The 5,705-nt window shown below is 33.1% G+C and overlaps 1 protein-coding gene across 1 annotated transcript in view; it reads right to left on the bottom strand.

Annotated features, from left to right (window-relative positions):
• LOC106691731 (transient receptor potential protein) overlaps nucleotides 1-2,566 on the bottom strand; it is a gene marked incomplete at its 3' end in the record, with an annotated part of 62,185 nt that extends 59,619 nt beyond the window's left edge. The window contains exon 1 of the mRNA XM_014437588.2: nucleotides 2,489-2,566. The remainder of the gene's footprint in view (nucleotides 1-2,488) is intronic.
• Nucleotides 2,567-5,705: the final 3,139 nt, after the last annotated feature.

Below are 5,705 nucleotides of genomic sequence, written 5' to 3'. Positions count from 1 at the left end.
TGGGAATAATTGAAACAATTTAAATATTAGCATATTAGGGTTGATTACAATGAAAAAATATTTATTGGCCATAATGAAACAGTTGAACAAAAAAAAAAGGATAAATAAAAAATAGAAAAGAAAACAATGTAAAAATAATTAAGAATGATTTAATATTTAACATACATATTTACAATTATATTAATGTACAATTTTATGGGGTCTGAATGTATAAGAAATGATTAAACAGGCGGGATTTAAAGGTAGGAAGGGTATTGGAGCGACGGGTGTTGGAAGGGATGGAGTTCCATAAGGATGAGGCTCTGATAATGAACGATCTATCAAAAGCAACGGTTCGGTTGGCCCTTGTGTATAAATCTGAAGACCGGGAACGGGCATTGCCGGAACGAATAGAGGATTTTAATTGAAGGAGCTCGGAGATGTATGAAGGACGGCGGGATTGGATGACTTGGAAGATGAAGGATGCCAGGAAATACTTACGACGGTAGGAAGGTTAAAGCCACTTCAACGCTGCATAAAACGCGAAACAGAGGCGTTCCTAGGGATCCCGAAGATGAATCGTACACAGCAATTTATCAAACGTTTTAATTTCGCCTCGAGATCCCCAGAGACTCCCCCATATACTGTACAGCAATAGTTAATATGAGGAAATATTAGCGAAGTCACTAGGAGCCTACGAGTTTCAAATGGAAATAGGTGGGGGAGGTAATTTAAACGTTTTAAAGTTGAAATGGTACGGCGGAATATAATCAATACACATATAATGTGTTGAGTATTGTCATAACTACCATGGAAATAAGAAAACACTTGTTTTAACTTCCTTTTATCAATGTGTGGAATATATATTGATTGTGAAAAAGTTTTAATCTTAATTTTTGAAGGAAATGTACGTGAGGTTCGCATGAGTCTATGTAACCAAGTCCTGTAATGTGACTTGTGTATCCGTGTGTCAGAGTGTACACAGCTCTAGCTCATGTAACAGCAACTTTTTTGCACATATAATGTGTCCAAAACGCCTGTAATGATTTTGATTAATCCTGTCGAATAAATGTAAAATGTAGTGGTCTTCACCATTATGTATTATATGAATAGGTATTGTCGTGCCTAATAATACTAGTAATGATTGGTATGCTACATGATACATTTGAAAAATAAATCATTTCTTTCTCTAATTTTTTTTTTATTTTTTGATTTTAACTAAGAAAGTTTCTTTGGAGATATATTTTAGAAATGTGTGGTAGCGATGACGTATCCTAATCAACCGATAAGGAATTTTTCAGTTTTCTGACATATTCAGAAGTGTATCTAGATCTTTGAAAAATTAAAAATTAGGGATCAAATAAGAGTAGCTGCAAATTTCAAAATAGCTTGAAAGTCACTAGAGATTGTAGGAGTTAGGGATTCGGAATGTATACCAAATTGATTTACCTGGACTGTCGGAAAATAATCGTGACCAAACAATTTCATTCCCATCTTTAAAAGGATGCGGTGTCCGTATGTTAATAATAATGTAGCTAAATCTGGCTTTTATGGAGTATTACCTATCAAAAGTGCCAAAGATTTTTTTTAATTTTCATTAAGGTTTTTAAAAATAAAAATCTTTTATTATTATTTCACCTTTATTCAGAGAATAGATGTCAAGCAGTGGGATTCAAGCAGACAGATTCACTTATAGCTCATTACTTCTAAATATAGAATTTTAAATTTCGGCGAATTTTTGCACAGCCACAGCGTAGGTTCTAGATGATTTCGCAATAATTTGAAAGATAGCATAGACATGGGACAATTACAATACAAATAACTTATTCTAGGCATTACAAGCTAACAGTGCATGTGCAATACATTTACCTATCAAAATTAATTTGAACTAATAATAAATAATAAATAAATATATAGCTACTGTTAATAGTAAGGTGAACACGTCTGACGACACTCACCTACGACTGAAGACCTACATTGCTGAATCGTACCAATTCGATATAGTTTAAGGTTTAGCCACTAGATACCAATGGAATTCAAACACGTAATTTATCTTAACGAACATGTGCAATATATGTGAACCGTACATAATATTGGGATCAATTATGGTAACATGAATATAAAAAAAATGTACTTTTTCTTCATTAAAAGATCTTTGCGCATTTTATTTGTTTTGTGTTCCTTCAAAAATCAGACTAATACTTGTTTTCATACTTTCTATACGATGGTAATAACAAAAGTAAAAAAAAAATCATATTCCCACATATCACAATACGCTTTTTTTTCCCAAAATAAACCATTAACTAAATCAATTCTTGCTAAATTAACATTTTGTCGGTGGTTTCTACTCCTATTGTGCAATTCATTTTAATAAAGTAGTCGCATACAGCTATCCTATGGGCAGTGATAATCGTCAATATCCTTCAGTGAAGGGGCACAACGTATACATGAAGATATGCGCTCAGCCACTGTAATGAAGAGATAGAAGTGAATAGTGTGAACCTGATACCTGGTGATTGCCACGTGATGATGACTTAGGAAGGTAGACGTAGACAAGGCCTTGCCGAGCCGACTGACTGACCCCCCACACACACACTAACGGCCATTATCCAATTTTCTCATTGCATAACCTATCCTCCCCCTTTCACATCGATGGCTCTTCACGGAAAAAAAAATCCCTTAAATAGGTTTTTAGACTTATGTAAAAAACTTTCCGAAATTGACGATCATCTTTCTACAGTTGCGATTTTCCTTTGATATGTTTAAGCCTGCAGAGAGTAGGGTACTACAGGGGAGTATTTAAATGCTCTTCGAAGCTAAAAGTTTATTTTTGATACCAACGATAGAATCTGTATTGTTTCGTTTGTTATGTAACCAAACTGGACAACTGAATTACAACTCTCTTAAGTGATTTAAAATAATACTTTCAAAAACTATTTACTAATTTTCGTGATCCCAACAAAGAAACTATATATTTTTAATATTCACGATTTTATAAATATTAAATATCACACATATGAAGAATCACTAAACAATAATTAAGAATAAAAAAATTAAGAAGAAATGATTAAATTTGGGAAAATAGCGTAGATTGAGAGTCAGAATAAAAATACTCTTTTCAATAAATATGGACAAAAAAATATTATAGAATTGAAACTCTTATTGCTCAATTTTTGCAGTCAGCGAATATACACAAATTAACAAAACATATTTATTTATGCCAACGTTGCGACCTGAATGTCAGACCTTTATCAGGGCTGAAAAAAAAAAAAACGATATAACAACCTTATTCCAGATAAAAATAAAAATAAAAACAAATATATTTGGAAATATACATACAAATAAATTATGTAGATCGTAGTCGATACTAATAGAAGATAAAATATAATATTTTAGAGGTAAGAAATATTTTTTAAAAAATAGTTAAAAACAGACAGTGTTAAAGTAAATAAAGAAATTTATATAACATGATAAAAGTGAAAAAAAAAATGTAAATTATGAGTAATTGAATTGACATAACAAAATACATAAGTAATGATTAAAAATAATGAAATGATGTTAATTTAAATTGTTTTCATTATTTTTATGAAAAATACACATCCCAAATAAGAAACAACTTTTTCTTCTAATACCTTTAGTTTTCTAAGCATAAAAAAAAATAGATTCAAGATTTTGTCTGACTACATCATGAATAATTGAAAACAATTATTAATATATATATATATATATATATATTTATAGACGAGATAGCAAAACAAGAATAACAGAAATACTAAGTACTGATTACATATTTATATGTTTTTTTTTTAAATTTCTCTAAACCCTTGATATAGGTAAGTAATTTATAATATAAAAAAACTCATCTAAGCCTCTAATTAACTACCTAACTCCCGCATAACTGTACAGTGTTGCGGGTATGGTAGATTCTTAGCGCCTGCACCTCTCTGCATAAAAGATATTCTTTTGGACATCATTCGTTCAATGTATTTCTTATTTTATGAAAAAGGTTGTTTTTTCCATTTTATTTTTAAAAAATATCTGTTTTGATTAAGGTAGATTCTAAAGAAGATAAACGAACGGAACTCCAATTTTCATATGTTTTTCACGACGAGAAAAAAATGTATAGCAATGGAAAAACTTAGAATTGCGGAATATTTGTTACTTCTCAAATACCCACCTCACAATCCACAATTCAATCTTTAGATGACCTCTCTTCAGATCAAATCCTATTCCTAGACCCTCTCCCCTTCAATGGTTACAGGACAGGTAAACTGGAAAAATTTTCGGACTGATCTAGAAAACGTACTTGACTTAAAAATTCCACTAAAAACAAAAGAACAGATCGACTCTGCTATCGAAATACTTTCTAGATCGATAGGAAATACTATCACTAACAATACTTCCCCAATGAACATAAAAAGTTTTTGAGAAAACAACTTACCTCGTCACATACAAGCATTATTAACAGAAAAACGCCGGGCAAGAGCGAGGTGGCACAGAACAAGATATCCCTCGGACAAAACTCATTACATTACATTTTGACTAACAGACTAAAAGCAGAAATTAGAAAACACAGAATTCAAAATTTCCAGAACTTAACAGAAAACTTAAATACCACTGACAAATCATTATGGAGAACTACTAAAATACAAATCCTTCAACCATACACTTCTCACTGAAAATAAGACTTGGACACAATCAGATGAAGAAAAAACTCAAATGTTCGGCGAACACTTCTTCAAAACTTTTCACCCCCATCCTGATATCCTTAATCCAACCCATCTTGAACATGTTGAAGCAGATATTACAATTCCACTCCAAATGACCTTTCCTCCTAATGCCTTTCATCCCTCAGAAATAATGAACGTCATCTATCAATTACCTTCTAAAAAAGCTCCTGGCCACGATCTTATCACAGCACACATTCTGAAACAGCTCCCTCGTAAAGCCATTCTATTCCTTACCTATATCTATAATGCTACACTCCGATCCACCTATTTCCCTGACCCTTGGAAAATGTCTATAATAAAAATGTTTCCCAAACCCTCCAAGCCACTTGAATATCCATCATCCTACCGTCCTATTTCACTCCTGCCCATTATGGGCAAAATCCTAGAAAAACTTTTATTAAAACGCCTCTATCCAATCCTTCACTCATATCATGTTATTCCTGACCACCAGTTTGGATTTAGAACATCCCATTCTACCATACAACAGAGTCATCGAGTGGCTGATATCATATCTTCCACATTGGAGCGTATGGGAGTCTTCCTCGCTGTTGAACAAGCTTTTGATCGAGTCTGGCATCGAGGTCTGCTCTATAAACTTCGTCAATTCCTACCCCCTACATATTTCCTTATAATCCGCTCCTACCTCACTGATAGAACCTTTAAAGTAAATCATCAAAGTAACCTAGCCTACTCATCTCTCTTTTCTCAGTCCGCCGGTGTTCGTCAAGGTAATATCTTAGGTCTCATTCTTTATACGGTTTATACAGCTGGCATCCCAACCTACCCTGAACCTACCCCACAGTCCTAACAACATACGCTGATGACACATGTATACTGTCTGTAAGCAACGAACCAACTAATGCATCACAAACACTACAGACACACATAACATCTATTGAATAATGGTGTCAAAACTGGAGAATCAAAATAAATCCTGACAAATCCCATCAGATCACCTTTACTCTCCGTCGTAAACCTCTACCCTCCTGTCCTACA

Source organism: Halyomorpha halys, unplaced genomic scaffold (assembly GCF_000696795.3).
Source record: "Halyomorpha halys isolate HHAL.00 unplaced genomic scaffold, Hhal_1.1 Scaffold2846.1, whole genome shotgun sequence".
Taxonomy (NCBI): domain Eukaryota; kingdom Metazoa; phylum Arthropoda; class Insecta; order Hemiptera; family Pentatomidae; genus Halyomorpha; species Halyomorpha halys.
Note: the sequence above shows the minus strand (reverse complement) of the source record. Positions and strands in the feature narration are given on the sequence as shown.